The sequence below is a fragment of the Bombus impatiens genome, unplaced genomic scaffold (assembly GCF_000188095.3).
Source record: "Bombus impatiens unplaced genomic scaffold, BIMP_2.2 scf_0033, whole genome shotgun sequence".
Taxonomy (NCBI): Eukaryota; Metazoa; Arthropoda; class Insecta; order Hymenoptera; family Apidae; genus Bombus; species Bombus impatiens.
The window spans coordinates 676,906-695,483 of NT_176452.1; the positions used below are offsets into that span (position 1 = coordinate 676,906).

General features: G+C 35.2%; 1 protein-coding gene across 2 annotated transcripts in view; it reads right to left on the reverse strand.

The window, feature by feature from the left end:
- LOC100748987 (tRNA dimethylallyltransferase) overlaps nt 1-18,578 on the reverse strand; it is a 116,906-nt gene that overhangs the window by 92,273 nt on the left and 6,055 nt on the right. The window contains exon 1 of one of the 2 annotated variants that reach the window (XM_012387972.3): nt 4,439-4,649. The exons of the other annotated variant lie outside the window; for it this stretch is intronic. The gene's annotated coding sequence lies outside the window, so the exon portion shown is untranslated. Of the gene's footprint in view, nt 1-4,438; nt 4,650-18,578 lie in introns of those variants that run through there. 2 annotated transcript variants of the gene reach the window in all.

Consider the following 18,578-nt stretch of genomic DNA (forward strand, 5'->3'; position numbering starts at 1 on the left):
TCAGCGGTATAATTGACAATAAATTTCAAGAAATATCTGTTACGAGGGTGCGCCAGTATAGAGGCACGTTCTAAGATAGTTGCATTTAACGCGATATTCTTTCCAGGGAGCGCAAAAATATTTAAATTATGGCCAATGTTCGTTACTTAACCCAATGTGTACGCGTATACTACCAGCCAAAGCATTAGGACACCTATTCGTTATATTTATTGGAAAATTCTAAAAACTTTTACTTCATTTAACGTTTTACATTATAAGACACGCATAATGGTTGCAAAATGATTTGTACACCATTGTATTTATTATAGCACTTATATGCTAATTAATTGACTCCAAGTATGTATTAGATTGTCCGAAATGTTTCTTTCGTTTTATGAGGAAATAACAGACGCACAACGTTTTTTGTTTTATATTATTTTGTCGAATTACGTACGATCCATTTTGTTCTGTTGATATAAACACTGCGACATTTCACAGACTTGGTTTCGCGTTTGTACGAAGGTGTACCGTTGTAAAAAACACGTTTACGAAAGAAAGATACTTTTCGGACAACCTAATATGTTAAACTTCGTATCAGCTAGTACTGCGATCATGCGACTAGAAGAAAGTTCGGTAAGTATTATGTAAACGAAATAGAAGCTGATAAATAGCGCTTTGTTAAAAAATGAATATTTCTGTAGTCACTGTATGATGCGAGCCAAGTAACAGGCAAGACTTTCAATTTTTCAAGAAAAGACTTGTGAAGTTGTAGATTACGTAAAGTTTAACTCCAGTTAAATTCCGCTACGAATTTTTCGAATAGACCTGATATTATATCATGGTCAGTTATAAGCCCAATTATATAATCGATAATACATATTATAATCAATATTTTCTTCGTTCGTTCCTACATATGTTACAAATTAACCAGGATAAGGAATTTTGTTTTTGAAACAAAGAGTATTCGAAGGAACGAAACTTTAACGAAACTAAAAATTCATCGAAGCACCTCTATCTCGCGAGAAAGAACGCGGCAGATTAATCTGCGGCTACGGTATGACAACGAAGAACAAGTCCGATCTTGTAGGAAGCAGATTCAAACCCTTGAAGTATTCCGCCAGGGTCGTATAGCTTTAGGGTACCTGCACGAAAACTGGTCCAGGGAAGAGGAATGGCGCATACAAACGATCTCGTCTCCGCTCTATCCTCGAGGCGGTCCGCACAATCGGCTGGCCTTCTCTCTTGTTCCATCCTGGCCCCGACCATTATCCTACCTCTTCCTTTCGCCAATCACCTGTCTTCCTTTGCCTGGCCCGAACGAAATCGTACGGCCGCATATCGGGCATTAGAGTTTCTCACGTCATCCTCTTATCAAGTTTGAAAAAACCGGTCCTCCCTGAATCCATGTACAGCTCGCTGATCATCCGTGAATACATATCCCGTGCGGAGAGAAATGCGCATCAGGGTCAAAGAAATCGCGAAATTTCACTAAGGCAATGAAATAAATTTCATAAAACGCTTTATATTACCTGTTACACATGATTTACTAAAACTGCAGAATGACGATCTTATAGACAAACGCCAATTTGTTGATCGCTAGTATGTTAATTCGAGACAGAAAGAGGTCATTAGTTGGAGAAAGTAACGATAAATCTTGGCGGAATAAACGGAATTTTGAGGATAACGTGAAAACCATTATATTCACGCAGCTGGCTAGGGAACGAATGATTGTAACATGTAACGCGACATGAAACTGCGGTCTGATCCGAGGTTTGCTTCTCGAGTTGCTCCGCGAGTTCAAGGTGGTTTTACGCTGTTTGATGGTGGATGGTAATTTATGAAACGTTTCTTTGAAAGTTTTCTAATGGAGAAGAATAATCTCTTCGAATAGTAATTCTTCGAATATATATACCTCATCTAAGACAATTTATTGGAAAAATTCATCGTATATCCTTCAGATTCGTTTTAAATATGTACGTAACGTGTGTTGCTTTATAAAATATGTTAGTGACAAACAAATATATTTTGAAAATTCTAGGCTGTGATACTTGCAGATGATTTTAGAAGATACGTAATTAAACCCCGAAGGAATCATTAACATTCCGTAACGTCAATCTTCCCAGAGGATATATTTGTATTGATTTCCACTAATTCCCTTTATGACAAGAGAAATTAAGCGATACTCATTTGGTATAGGGCCGAAGTAAACAGAATTCTTTCGACGTTAGAAATGTATTCTAACGAAGAAACCTGTTCCTGATTATAGTGGCAGTAAATCAAATTTTGTGAAAAATATTATACGACCGGAGGAAAGTTTTGTCCATCAAATTCAATAACGTACAATCCTACCAATTTTCTACTATTATCGTACTATACAATTCCTTACTGTACATCCGATCATTTCTAAATTAGACTATCACTGGAAAACGAGATGCAAAGTAAATATTCCTTAAAAACAAACTTCCGGTCATTTTCTCTTCTCTCTGGTAATATGTAATTCCATTTAAAATGTACTAAATACCTAAACCAGCTGGATACCACATGGGTAACCAGCAACACAAGTTGTAGACAAAATTGAACATCCTTCAAACCCATTCGAGAGCAATTCCAAGTAAGAACCTCTTCCATCATAGCCAAAACCGGTCTAGACCGATGCAAGCGTATCTAACAACGAACGTTAACGAATACTAATCACTTCCTGCAAGTACGCAAGAAAGACTTAACGCAACAGATGCGTCGGCTCTGACGCCAATTCAAATTTCCAGAAACGATCTGCACCTTTAAAACCGATTTAAACATGACTAAGAACTTATCCGAAACTTATCTAAAAGGCGCGTACAGCTTCATATTTCTACTTAAACGATAAGAAACGTAGAAAACTTCGAATATTTTGATATATCTTGTAAACTAAAAACAACGTTAAATGGGACATTTTAATTGAGAAAAGCAGTTCGATTAGGAACGGATCGCAAAGATAAGGAAGATCACGCATCCACTGTTAATATCCGCTTAATAATCGGGCAACAGAAGAGCAGGCAGTTTCTATGCTTCATTTTGTGCACTGTACAACGAGTCATGTAGTAGTAGGTACACGCCGACCGATCATTAGGCATCGCGGATTCCTACTAATCATCGTTGAACGTTCACTGAATCTTAAACGTGGTCAGACGAACTGTCATATCGTTCCACGAGCTTCTCGAACGAACTTCAATAGGAAAACGCGTGTTTTTCCTTCGTTTCGATGATTAATTTCTGGATATAATAGAACGTCATGGTTGTAAAGGCGAATGTTCACTCGGTATCGTCGAGTCCAAGTCGTAAATATTTGGGAACATCATGTCGGTGCTAATAGTTTTCGATGTCGGCGACACGGAAGCATCTAAATAGAAAAATGGATACTGTCGCAAAGCGATAATATTGTTCGTGTATTTTCCTGGATGAGCATCGTTAGATTTTGATGTACAATTCGTTACCACAACTCTTCGATACGTATAATAGGTTACTAAAGTGATAATACTTGAGGATTTATAAGGTGCGTGTTGTAGTTCGAAGGATTTTCTTACCGAAACAATTTTTATGGTTCTAGAAATTATAAATTAACATTTTGATGTAAAATGAATGAATTAGAGTACAGATTTCTGTTTCTCCTACTTTATTGATCGTATTGTATATTTATGCGAAAGTACATTAAATTACAATTATTTATTTATTCAATTGCACGAAACGAACAAAGAATTAAATATCAGTGATATATTTATGTTTACACCTTCATGAATTTAATACATTTTAACGCAAAACGTAACTCTCACGAGAATCTCCTTTTAACAAAATTTCAGTTTGCATAGAAATAATTCAAGTATAAAGAGTAGTAATTAACGCAGTTGTACGTAAATTACTGCAAAAAAAAAATTGAAATACAGCGTAATATCGAAAGAATAGAAGCGTCCATTAAAGGAAAAAAAAGAGAACGTTTTATAAACTGTAAAGCTGGCAGAATGTTAATAAGAAGGGTAAGCTGGCGAGTGGTTCGAAGTTTCGAAGCGTCAAAGGCCGAAGATCCTGAGACAGCCAAGTTTAAAGGCCTTAAATTATTGGAACCTCGAAGTGTCAAAACTTCGGAGCTTGCTAATTTCGTGCCTCCTAAACCTTGTATCTTACGATGCTCCTTTATACGAAGCCAGCCAACAACTTCTGCCGTTGCTGGAATCCCATACTTTCCGAAAGATAAGAAATTCGAATACAGAGGAAAGCCGCGACACGAATTTCGTTAAACGAAAATGATAGCGAAGATGAGAATCAAATATTGCGAAACTATCGAAGAATTTTTATCTGGCAAGGCATCTAGGTCGTAAATAATTAATTGTTTATGAAACGAATCTACGCTGAATTGAGATTTTAATACACGTATTACCTCTTGTTTGAGGAATAATAATAAAAGCAACGTAATAAATAAATTTACCTTGAGAGATCGTCGCGAAGCAATTTGAAATCCATTCTCACGTACACTGAAATTTACTTTTACTCAATGTGGGCAAACATTGCGACACTGGCACAACGAAAGTCGAAAGATCACACGATACATGTGCATACGTGAACAAAAAAAAAAGAAAAAAAAAAAAGAAGAAGAAAATAACGCGATTAATGGTACTAAGTGATTCGCTGTCAAGAGCCGACTAACCAAAGAGCATCCAATTTGCAAAGGTTAAAGGTATCTGCGCAAGAATTCACAGGGGTAGGGGACGTTTCAATGAAATCCTGATAACAACAAGCCGAAAGCCACGTACTGTTGGTGTTTCTGCTTTTTCTAAACGTTATGTATCTAACTGTAACGTTCGACTACGCGACAGGATGACGTTTCAAATCTTTGTTGCTTTGTCTCTTACTACGAATAAGTACGCAGACGTCGCGTAGAGGAGATATTTTTCAATGAAGTTGGTTTTCAGTGGAGTTTTAGTTTTTGCGAATTTTCGGTATTTTTTATGACTAAGTTCGTATCGTTAGTGGATTTTCTTGTGGTTATTTTGAAAACAGAATATGTTTGTTATAGATTAACTCTTTACTCTTAACAATTAATAGAAAATAATTTTCTCAAAGGCCAAAAAAAAAAGTTAAAATTAAAAAGGTTTGATAGAATTAAATAGATTTCGAATGAACGTAAGATTTCTATATTTGTAACTTTCGCTTGAACGCTTCGATCTGTCTTTTATTCAAATATTACGAATATTTACTTCGTAATGTTTATTAAAACAGATCTCCCTGATAACTGAAAAGTGCCAAACACGCGATTACTTTCAATTTGTATTAAATTGGAATGAATTTTTTAACAGTTCGCATAAGCATTTGCATAATGAGGTAACTCTATCCCGTGTTATTGAATACTCTTGAATATTTCTTCGCATTCCTGGAAAGGTAAATGCATATATACATTACCGGGTCCATTCAATGTCTTGTAAAGTACTTTAACTGAAAGGCTCAATGATTATATCTTGCAATTATCGGCTAGAATAGTAGGTAATTTGTATGAAAAAAAACTGTACATTGTAATGTAACGACAATAATCGGAAATAATAAGATAAATGGCTCGTTAGCACATCATTCAATTCGTTACAAACGATGTCGTATTATCAATCAAAATGTGTGTCTACCTTAATAAATGAACTTGATTTTCTTTCTTTATACTACATTATATCCTCCGTCAAAAATCTTTTATAAGAATACTTTATTGACATTCTTTGTAAGTGCAATAAATACAGATACTCTGTAGAAAAAGGTTATTTTCATGAAAATCAAATGTTGGAAAATTTTCCCGCAAAATTACTGCGTCTTGTACCGAAAACATTAACGATAAAAGCTCTTTTACGATAGTTTTATATTAAACAAATATATAAACAAACTGATAAACAAATATATTATTAAACGATATTACACGAAGCACATAGAATCAAAGGAATGCAAATGACATTTGCGAAATTTTTGAATCAACAACAGAAATGGTTAATTTAATCGTTAAGCGTTGTTGTAAATAATTCAAGCAATCCAACGTTGCGTAAAAGTACCGTTTAAAGGCTAAAAAAATTGTCTGCCAAGTCCTTACTATAGTCAAGCACCGAGTATATAACTTAATTTTCGCAGAGACTCTACCCTTTGGGATTGTTTTAACGTCTGAATTTCAAGATCAATTTGCTCGATATCGGAAAAATGTCACAGCATCCCTTTGGTTCCAGGTGTCTCATATATCATTTACTTAAATAAAAATAATTCTTAAAATAGACGTACAAAGACTCCCCCATATGTGACGGTAAATCCAACCACAATCACAAACAAAAAAGCTGTAGGAATCAGAATCGTAGCTCTCCTTTTCATTCAGGCGATCAACGAGGCCAATCCCTCGAAGCCCTCGTTCCTCTACATCCGACAACCTTCGGAGATAGCATCGAACAGGGTGTCCGAAAGAAAGTCAATTAATAATCTCATTCAGAGGTAACGCGGAGGAGGAAGCTAAAGGAAGATGAAGCAAAATAGCACGAGGGTGAAAGAGGGACGAACCGATGCGACCGGCGAAAAACGAAACCCTTGCATACCACGCCAGCTCACGGAAGATTAAGATAATTCCTGGCGAACGATGGCACGCTGGACGAGTAACACCAAGTTGTTTCCAGGCAGCCAGTGTGAACCGAACGTAAAACGAAAGAGATACAAAGTGAACTTGTCCAGTTCCCCCTTACGTTAGCCGTTCCACCAACACGCGTACACACACGTAGACGACCGTCTACGAGACGACCGGCCATTAGCATCGTGGAATCTTACTAATTATCGTAAATGTTAAGTGGATCTTAGGCGTTTGATACGGCCGAATGCGGACCGCGTGGAAATCTACGACACACATTCGGAACTCTAATGGGACCAGTTTCACGATTTCTTTCGTGATACGTCTATTCCGCGACGAGATACGCTCTCGTCTCGTAACTCTGTCTACGATTAACACTATCCCCGCGAAATTTTGCGTTCGCTAGCCAGCGCGTGCTCTTTTCGGCCGCTAATTAGCATCTCCGCGCCTTCCAACTAGCGATGGGATCAAATTCAACGTGTGATAAATCCGAATCAAATCCGATACCCAAGGTTCACTTCATAGGGTTCGTACATTTACTCGTAACATATAATAGTTTGTTCTTTGTACCTGAATGTTTCGAAAATCTATCTACGTCTATTTATTTATTTCGATATTAGAACGAATCGATATTCTTACAAGCCCTAGTCGAATCACCAGAGTCAAAGAAGTATTATATATGCCTCTGCAAGGCGAATATGATCAATTATTAACCAAGTATAGTATAACTAGATTGTACAGAAAATTACTATAGTGGAATAGAGAATTTTTGTCGAGATGCTCGTGAAGTTTTCAATCTATTCGACCAATGGTTGATTATATTTAAGAGTACCAGAGTACCTTCCTTTTTTTTCTCGAAATATTTATACAGGATTCGTATTTAGTTGGCCAATATGCTTGCGACATACTTGAATCCATCGCTACTTTCAATACTAACGAGATTACACGTTCAACGATTCTGTTTTTGCACAACCGGAGTTGGGTTCTTGCCCGATGGTTTTATTTGTATTTTACCTTTTATGCTCGACTTTTGTAATACATTTGGATAATTCAATCGTACAGGAATGGATTTATTATTTTTAGCGTTATATGTAACAAATATTTGAGATAACTAAAATTCGTAATTAATGTATCGCGAAAGAAATCGCAGCTTCTATAACAGCGGAAACTACTAAGTGTAATTAATTTCTCGTTTAATTAAACAAGTCGTTATGTATCGCGTTGAAACACCGAGAAAACGATCGATCATTAGCAACTTTTTTAGTTTAATATCCATGCGACATGACGCATATAATCAATTTTCCACCTTATGGCCTATTAAAAAATCACGCATAATTTAAAAATGCCAAGTATCATCGCAGCTAAGAAACCTTAAATGCGATCTAATCATGAAAATAGGAGATTATCTTTTGAAACACAATAGTGTGAAAAGGTCTTATACGATCTACCAAACGGAAATGTTTTGTTCTTATGAATGAATCTTAGGATACATTGTATTATTCTCATTACCGTTATATCTTACCAATTAATTTAGAACCCTAACATAATTAACATTCGGTGACCCTCTTTTGATTACTCAACAGCTACATTTCTTTTCGAATAATCTCTTACCTTGTCGAATAATTTCTTGAAAAATTCATATATCCAAATAATTTTTCTTGCTTTCAATCATAATTTTCCTGACACTTTAAAGAACTGGCTTCCTTCGTTCTTTTATTTTTAAACTTTCAAAACAATAATTCTTGGCCTATTTTCTGATACAAATCTACAAATTTTATAAATTCGACGAAACAAAATCGAGCTCTTTCAACATCTATAAAATTTCCTCCAAATGTTACATTTCTCTCTACAATTTTTATGAATAATTATACTTATATCCGGAAATCTTTCGCAAACTTTCATGAACTTCGCAGATGAACTTGTGCGTTCGAAAAATTGTAGTCGGAAGGAATTTCTATATACTGTGATTAAACCGAGATGCAATTTAAAGAAACACGCCTGAAATTTTAGTCGCAGAACGCATATTAACGAAGTAGGACGTCGTTGAATGGCGAAGACGAGGAAGAATTCAGAACGCTAATGACCTCTGGGTAATATCACCTCTGTAGATCTCAATGTTTTACGGTAATTGACTCATTGACTCACTGGGCGAGATAAAACGGGGAATGCCGTAATATTTGCGGATCGCGCAGGAAAAATGACGCGTTACATATCGTCGTCAGCGAATTAACATTCATCGATATTTCGCGGAATAAGAATTGACATGAAAGCAAGCGGCTAAGCAACTTACGAAACGGAAAACCCGCTTGTTATTACGATGCACAGCGATATATATATATCGCATAAAATGAATTTCTCCGAGCTTATCGTAAGACATATCAAAACATTAAGGACCAAGACCTATCAAGACTCGAGATTCAAGTTTTATCGAGACTTTTAAAAGTTTTTAATATCCGATCGTGCTCGAACTGGAATATGCAAAAATATATAAAGTAACCAAAGTAATAGTACACATTATACAATTTATTCGGATGAAACAAATTTCTGCTAACGTTCTATCTTTTTATTTGTGTTCATAAGAATATGAATTTGCATAAACATCCGTAGTTTACAAAATGACCGATACTCTACGTATTCGATGAGATTCGAACTTTTTCACAGCACATCGCTACCAGTAACCAGTAACAAAGTGACAAAAATAATTCGCATCGACAGATCGAAATAAGACGATCGGTCATGGAAGAGGTACGTACGTACGCGTAGACAGGAATAGCAAAGATCGAAGAGAAACGATTCGAATGGTTCACCGTTCCAACCTTGGAGAACTGGAAGCACGACCTTGATGTAGCAATTGCGCAACCATTCCTCGAAGAGGTCATCGGCTACGTACGATCGTCGATCACGAGGCATTCTAAATCCCATTCACGTGCGATCGACGAGACTCCGTCGCGTCGCTAGATCTTTCGCGGCCGTTCGTGATCGTGGAATTCTCGAGGCGACGTCCTGGCCTACCTCGCCGTGAGATCTGGTTTCTGGTTTAGCACCTGGTTACCGCATTTAATTAACCTGGACATTATCGGGCGTGCGCGCAAACCGACATCCCATTGCATCGTACGACGCGAGTTCATCGTGTTACTCTGTTTATCTTGGTCAGCTATTTTTGTCCTATCGAGAAAGCTCTAATTAACGATAACGTGATTTTTTTAGGATCTTGTGGTTCGCAAGGTCCACTTTTGATCACGTTATGGTGTCTTCGTACGGATGTTTTCAGTTGATGGGGCAACAGAGTTCACAAGTTTTTGATTAGTCAAGAGTTATTTCAAATTACACGTGCAAAACACACGTAGCTACATAATTAGATAGATTTAAATTTTACTGCTTATTCCACATCCTTATAAAATTATTTATGCGAAAAATATGTAGAATGTTCCTTATAGGCTACTAGCAATGAAACTGTAAAAACTTTCGAAAGGTATGCATGATTAAATTTGTATGGACAGCTGTATAACATTTGAATACTATGTCTAGCTTCTATCGAAATTCCTATAAAGAGTATATAACATTTTTCTAAAAATTATATGAATCCATTTCTAGCCTGAAATCTTAAGAGAAATCTAAATATTTGGTTTTACACAAACTTCAACGATTTTCCTTTTCTGATTACATATTCTGTATTTAAATTTCTCCTGTGGAAAAATGATATTTATGAAAAATCAATAAATCATAAAATCATGGAGATATTACAAGCGCTGAATTTGTTGGAATTTATTACAAGGTAAAAAGCAAAAAAGTTCGTAGAAACGAAGACACTTGAACATTGTTTCAAGAATCCTCGATGGTCGATTCAATTAAACGTTCTAATCTCGTTACGGAACTCACGGTTCTGGTATTATGATATCAGCGGTTGTTACAGATAAGATAGACATTGTTGAACGATGTCGATGGATTATGTTTATAAGCGATACATATTGTGAAAGAGCATGAAATAGATTAATGACGATTTGTATCGAACATTATCTTAATCTTATTTCTTATTTTTTGTTCGTTTAAATGTCACGTCTAGCATTTCAGATTAAAGTTGCAGTTTCAGTTTCATTTTTTATCTAATATCTCCAAGCACATCCTTTTACGCATTTTTTTCATACTTGGCGCTTAGTAGATAAAGTAAAACAAATGATTTGATAACTTTAAACCAGCGAACTTTAAACGTCTAAATCATTGCGGAACCGAAGCTCTGAATTGAGGATTTTTTCTATAAGATCGCAAGATTATTTTTTTATCACTTACGATATCCAAATTTTATAACGTTTCTCACCGATATATTCGTAAATTATGAAAATACTCTTCTAGATCATTTTCTAACGTTCATAAAGGCTACAAGAAAAAATAATACGAAAGAATGCACTTTAAATAGGAGAAGGCGTATCAACAATTCAACTCAAGTTTTAATCGCGAAATAAGACATTGAAATATCAATTATCGAATCAAAGATGTTGCAATTTTCCTGTAAGCATACCTTCGCGCTAAAATAAGACGAGAAAATGTAAAAGGTCAAAGTAATGTACATTAATTCGCTGGTATTATTGCAAATTCCATCGAGTGTCTTTCCAGATGCGTTAGTCACGAATTTAAGTATATTAAGGCGAAAAACCTGTGGTGCTTTAAGGTCGACGACCTGCGAAACCGGTGCGTATTTCTGTTATTACTCTGTCAAACCACGCTCGCCCACGTAGTTGGACCAGAAAAACTTTCATTAAATACCGCTTGTCTCGTTCTACGAACTATCTTCCCTTAATTTCTTTTTCTTTCCTGCTTGTTTTATCGACTTTCGTGACATTTACATCGTTTGATTTGTAGCCACACATTAGTCGAACTGTAGTAAATTTTTTGGTAACAATATCAGATTTCATATCGTTAAAATGCATGTTCCTCTTCTTACGCGATACGAATTTCATTTAAAAAGCAATTGTACAAATAAAACGATCGCTTTAAGAAATAATTATTAAACGTAAAAAGATTCAAATACTTAAAAGGAAGGAACAAAAAGGTTCAAATACTCTTTTACCTACGATTTGTCAATCTAAATAATTAAAAAAGTCCATAACGAATTGATACCTTCGCTAGTTATTTCACGACCATGACCACGATTTAACGATGACACGGCAATCGTGAAGAAAATGACGAAGAATGGCGGCGAACTGTTCATAAATCGCTTTATTATTTTCTAACGGGAATGGAATGGAATAAAAGAGTATTGTTTTTCTGATTGCTTATGAATAATTGTAACATTATGTAACGACATAATCAGCCGCTGATTATACAACAGCACCACACGACCACGATGAAGTACTACTTATACGATTCTTAGTAATAAGTACAGAGTCGAGTGCATTAATCATAAGGATATAATAAACTCGTTCTGAGGACCATAATCAAGAAATGTATGACACATCCGTTTCTTCTGATCTAAACCGTCATTGAATGGGCTGTGTTATCGGCGAATCTGATTAACGATTGATAGAAAAAACTTCTGAGAAAGTCATTCGTTTTTGTCAGTAAAACTTTTGTCTAACAACTAATTTCCAACGACATTGTTACCATTTCCATGACGAATCCTAAATTAATGCCTTTGCGCCTACCTTTTCATTTAGATTATAAAAGCTTGAAATATATGGTAATTTGATGCCTCTATCTAGAACCGCATGTATAGTTTGGCAGTAATTTATTACTTATTTTTTTTTAAATTACTCTTTAATTTATTTATATATATATAAATATATGCGCACGCGTGTGTGTGTGTTTATTTTATAGCAGATTATTTTCCCCTCCTCGCGAAAAAAAAGGTAGTGATTTTATGAAAATTCTAAAATCATCTCCCAGGATAAATTTCTATAATTAAAAAGCAACGGTAATCATGCTTCATATATTATCTATTATAACTGACCCAAATAAATTTGAAGAATTCTCCTTTCTTCAAAGTTATTGATAATTAGCCTTTGTAATTGTACTCGATGTATTAAATTAATTACAGGAGGCTATGGAAAAATGTTAACTAGATTTCTAAGGGCAATTTTATATATCGTCAGAAAAAATGATAAATCGCAGAAACTAGCGGTAAATCTACGTTTCCTGAGATATTACTTAAACAGAACGACTTACGTTTATCGTCGGCACAATATAATGGCCAGTTGTCTGGTTAAAGATCCAGAAAAATAAACTTTTTTACATAGAGACGCGAACGACGATGATCTATTGGTATCTCAGAAACCAGAAAGATCAACGAAATATCGAGGTCAACGTGTACGAAAGAAAGTATTACAAAATTCATTGAATCAGCTGTACAAACGGTACGACGCTTTTACGCTGAAATTAAGACATGCAGACACAACAAAGAGTAAACAATACTTCGTTAAATCAACGTATACTGCAAACAGGCAATAATAATGTCAGACCGAGCTTACGCAATATCTTGATTCAACAAACCCAAAGAAAATTAAGTTAAATATTCCGTTCCGTGTCTCTCGATATTTTTGGACGATCGCAAACTTTCCATTCGCCTTACGAACACTTGATAATCTTATAATTCTTTTATAATTATTTCGTGGACATTCCTAATCGATTTACATTCTTCCTTAAAAATTAATCCGAAAATTAAATTATAATCATTTTCTGAATTATTTTGTCAAAAAATTTGTCCTTCAAAAATATAGAACAAAGCACTGGTATTAATTGAACTGTTTGATAATTTACAAGATTTATTTACAAGCCACGTTACTTTAATCTACGTTAACCTTTAATTTTCGAATTGTTAATTTTATAAAAATATTCGTTACAAGAACGCATTAAATTGGCAGAGATGAAGAATGACTAGTAAAAAGTGTTCGACGACGAAAGAAAAATAGCAAATGAAAAAGAATGGATCGCAATGGGGAGGAAAATTACTAACCACTAGCAAGAAGAAAACTGCAGGGTTGGAAATTAGAAGGGAGCCATGGGCCGCAAAGTTATGGGGTCTGTAAGCCCCCTTTTCTGACTCAGCCCTTCAATTGACGAGCTGCGGGTCATTTTGAATCGGCTAGACTATTCTTGGATTAAATTTAACACAAGCCTCAAAATGCAGCTTCTATTGTTCCCAGCAGAATCGTTGTTTTCGACGAGAAATATTTCAAAGAGTGAAACAGAATTTGTTAGTTTATTTGTAAATTATGAGATAAATTTGAACATAAGACGGAAGTAATATAGTTAATATTCAAAGAGCAAGATGAATAATTTATTTAGTAATTCTTCGTCTCTGTCCCCCTCGATAATAAAACTTTGAAACTCTTACTCCCACTTTAATCAAAAAATTAAACGCCGTAGTAACGTTTCCTTTCAGACACTCAAACACATCGATATTTTCGCCACAAAAATAGTGATCAGAAATTACAATTTCTATATATTATATGCAAATATGATAGAAATTTGATTGTTCGCAAAGTTTCCTTTCTCAGAATCAACAAAAAATTTATTCAACGATTTCGATTCGTTTCATAAAGACGATACATCGCAATAATATTAATTCGCAATAAAATAGTGGAAACTAAATCTTATTTCATATATTTTATATACTTTTTATTACTTTATTAAATCAGATCCTTCTAGAAATAAATAAATTGATATAAAGAAGATCTCGTTTCACAATTTTAATACAGGATAACGTTTTATGTCGTAAAATTGTAATTCTGGTTGCGAAAAGACCTGAATATAAAAGAACTATTGGAAAATTTATATCCAATCGATTTCTGTCAATAACGGTAGAGATACAGAAACGAAAAAATATAATTTTCTCGAGGATAACAGCGAATATAGCGCGGCAATCTAATGAAACATCGGTCGTGAGCCTGCTCAAGGGCTACGTCGACAAAAGGAGCCCCGTAAATTTCGCATCATCACCTCGTGGATTTAAAACCGGTTGTTCAAGTGCCTTGTACGTACGTGACCAGCTGTAACTCACGATTTTTACCGCAATTTTCGTATCGTTCATAATAAACCAGACGCGATTATCGCTATAAGCCGTGAACACGATGAATCCCCCCTTAAGCGTAAATTATTTATTAAATACCGTATCGAATGCAACTCGAGCATCGATATAAAACATTATACATGAAAGAAGACATCAAATATCATCGTATTTGTACAGTTTCAACTTAGAGAATCTATTATCGCGCTTACTATTGAAACATTATGTGCTAAATCACTTTTATCGATTTCGTATATTTTATGTAGAAAAAGTAGCACGCTGCATAGCACTAATATGGCACGATTAATGAGAGTTCGATGTAAATAGGAAGAATTAGTACGAGTTAGTAGTAGTTAGGGACATTTTCATAATTTTAGAAAAGGTCGAGTGAAAATGCGTCATTCTGCTCTTCTAAAGAGTCGAGAGTCTGACTCGTAACGAGCGTTCACCTCGAATCTATACTTATCATTACTATTATTCTAGCGAAATATCTTCAGGATCTTCATACACGATTAAACCAACGCTGTTATCGCAATTTTACAAGTCATAAATTACCAATTATGTAGCAGTCTTAAGAAATTGATTTTGAAAGAAACAAACATAGATCTATAATAGTATTGTCATTAAGACCTAGATACTAACTTACGTGTCACGAAACTACAAAAAGATAGTCGAATAATTCATGCTATTTTCTCTGTATTGCTATTGCCAAGTTAATGACGATATTATACATCTAAGGATAAATTTTCCTAAAATTTCACCAGGAAATCTTGAAATAATCTGATACAACAACGTTGGTGGCTATGTTTCGACTTTTCATCACGTTTCAGTGCACGAAAATTCAACGAATATAGAGTGAAACAAAAATCGAGTTGAAAAGCATGTAGAATCGATTGTAACGAAAAGTTCCCGAGCCCTTGAACTAAAGATAGAAAATTCGATTAACGCTTTCATGTTCGACAAATTCTGCTTTCCGTAATTTGAGGCGCCATTCTCACGGACAAGAACGGAAGTTTTTCATGCTCAGCACGCAGCCGTTTCTCCAGCCGAAACGACGAAAACTATTTTGAATTCAAGGACCGCGGTCCGTTGCCTTCCACGGGTCACTGTCGTGATAAACTATCAACAAACGTCGTAGAGCATCGGTGGTCTAAAAAAAAAAGAGGAAGTAGGAAAAGAGAGAACAGAGAACCAGTTTGAAATTCCTTGACCATCGACACGATCTTTTTGGAGTAGAGATTCTATCCGGTTCTAATTAATGAAATTTCTCCGGGCGAGACGCAACAGTGGCAGCCTGTGATTGTTGATTATTATTTAGAACAAAATAATTATACAGACTCAGTTGTTTGAATCATTTTTTGATCATATGCTTAAGAATGATTATTTTAATCGCGTATTCCACGAAAATTTAAAACTATGCAATTCTTTCAACGGATAAACTGTCACACAGATAAGCCAGATATCTTGAATTTTTAATTAGGCAGTGGCAAATGAAGTGCGATTGTACGTTAATTACGTCAGTAACTTTGTAAAAAAAAAAACCTGTAGATATAGTTAAACAATTTATAATATTATGTTTGTACATAGAGATATAGTATTAATACATTAGTGTAAATCATAATAAAATTTGACCATGAAAATTTGTCTGTTTTAATATAATTTAAGACAACTACCTCGCGCAATTCAAACAAGCCATTGACTTCATTTACCACCGTGTCGTCAAACACTTCATTAGCACAATAACAGAAACACTCCATTACAACCAAATGCACATTAATCCCAATTAAACCCTTCAAAACGATCAACGGCGACCCCTTGTCCATTAATAAACACATCTCACAAAGACGAGGGAAAGAACACAAAGTACAACGAGCGTAAATACCTGAAAATTATAATTGGTAAATACTTTTTTTCCAAATGATGAAACAAACGCAAAATGTACGAGAGATGTTAAAAGTGCAAGTGGTTAGCATTGAACGCTAACTGCAATCGTAGACGCGACCTCTATCGATATCGATCGGACGACAGATTGCACAAACCAATTTCTCAACCGAGAGACAAGAAATCCGGGCGAACGCGCGGCAATCGTTAAATGTCCCCATGGTTTGTAAGAGAAAAAAGAAAAGAAAGGGAACCCGTGGCAATGCAACGTTTCGCAATTTGTAACTGAGGTACTATTAAATTCCTAAACGAATGCTATAACCGTTGACAATTAAATAACCGGCCGTTTACGCTATTACAGAAATTGCAAACCACTCGTTGCGTGCATATCGCTTTGCTTGAACAACGAAAAAGATTGTTGCAGCGTGCGCCGTTAAGAAAAGAGAGTTCCGTGGAAACGTTCACTTTCTTCACAGTGAAAAGACCTAAATAGGACTAGGTCAAGATAGGTCACTAATTTCGACATTCATGGCAGTTCATTATTTGCAATGGAAAATGTGAGAGTTGAATATTTTCGAGTATCGTTTCTATTAATTTTATTATTGCTATTTTCTATCTTCTGAATGGTCAAAGGTAAAATCTAATTTTCCTTTTAGCGTGACAGAATTTTTGAAGTTTGCTAAAAATATAAAATAAGTTGTTAACAACACACAGAGTTTTACACAGTTTGAGTGTACGGAAAATGGCGATGGCTAATACGTAATAACATTTTGATTTCGTTAAGATAAAACGCTTTTTTCTCTGCCATTCCTTCTTTTTTTTCTTTTTTGTACATACATACAAGAGGCAGAAAAATTATTTGTTTCACATCGACATCTTACACGAATCCATTGAACTTCGAATAGAGTGATTCGAGCCCGCATTGTTCATGATTCGCTGGCTTAATCTATCCCACGAGTCTAATAGATCGCAAATTACATCGTGGCCTTTGTTGAATAACGAACTAAAGTTCTGAAGTCTCGAGGAAAGAATGGAAACACTCTTATTTCCATGGGGCAAATAGCGCACCGATTTTTCGTAACGATCGATGTAAGGGAGAGTGAGCTATCGATCTAATTAATCAAATGAATTTTTTTGTAAAAGCATGCTCCTTTAAGCAACTTTTATTCCCAAAATGCTAGAGTTGAATGCTCGCTCGGTACATGTGCACTCGCGTTAATGTAGGAAGCAAAGTTTGAATCACAGATTTAACTCAAGTACGCCTGCCCTAGAATATGTAAAATAATGTATTAAATCCGTGAGGTTGGAGTCGTTACGCGGAATTTCGTAAGAGAAGCGTATTTCATTACACTTGCATTACGTCATTCCTTAGTTACGATAGCACTGTACTTAGTTACGTGTAGCACTGTAGAAATGCGAAACGATTTTTCTGTAAATATCCAATTTACATTTCTTCACGAAGCTACGTTAATTTAATAACAATGATATACATAGCAATAAATAATTAAAACGTATATGAGTTAATGAAAAATTAATAAGAATATTCATGTAATCAAAAATTAGTAAAACGATGTTACGTATAAATGTTGGAATATTACGTGAACAGCATTGTACGAATAATGTCCTACTTTGTGCCATTATTTCCTTCATTTCCTTCCTATGAGCGCTTTAAATCAATGGAACGTCAGACTCTCTATCAACGAGAAAATCTCAATGAAGCAGCTCGCGTGTGAAAGTTTTAACGAAGTCACGGTGAGAAGCAGTATACACCGGCGGACACAGTAGGAAATGGAATACAAGGTTTCCAGTGTAACAATAACTACTCTGACAAACGCGACGTGTAGATACGTATACTAATTTATCATTCCTTTTAACATTTTGCTCCTGAGACGTAATTAACCAGCTGATCCTTTAAACAATAAAATCAACTGCTCTTCGTGCATTCCTATATTTCAATCATTATAACGATCGCCATATAATGCACTTACCGCCACGTTTTTAACACTCTGTGCATTCTATGCACTTCTGCACAAAATTTCTAAAAAATGCATAAAAATCTGCAAGTCTAAATAAATATTAGCAATTCCTAAACAGTTCGCAAACTTCCATGTA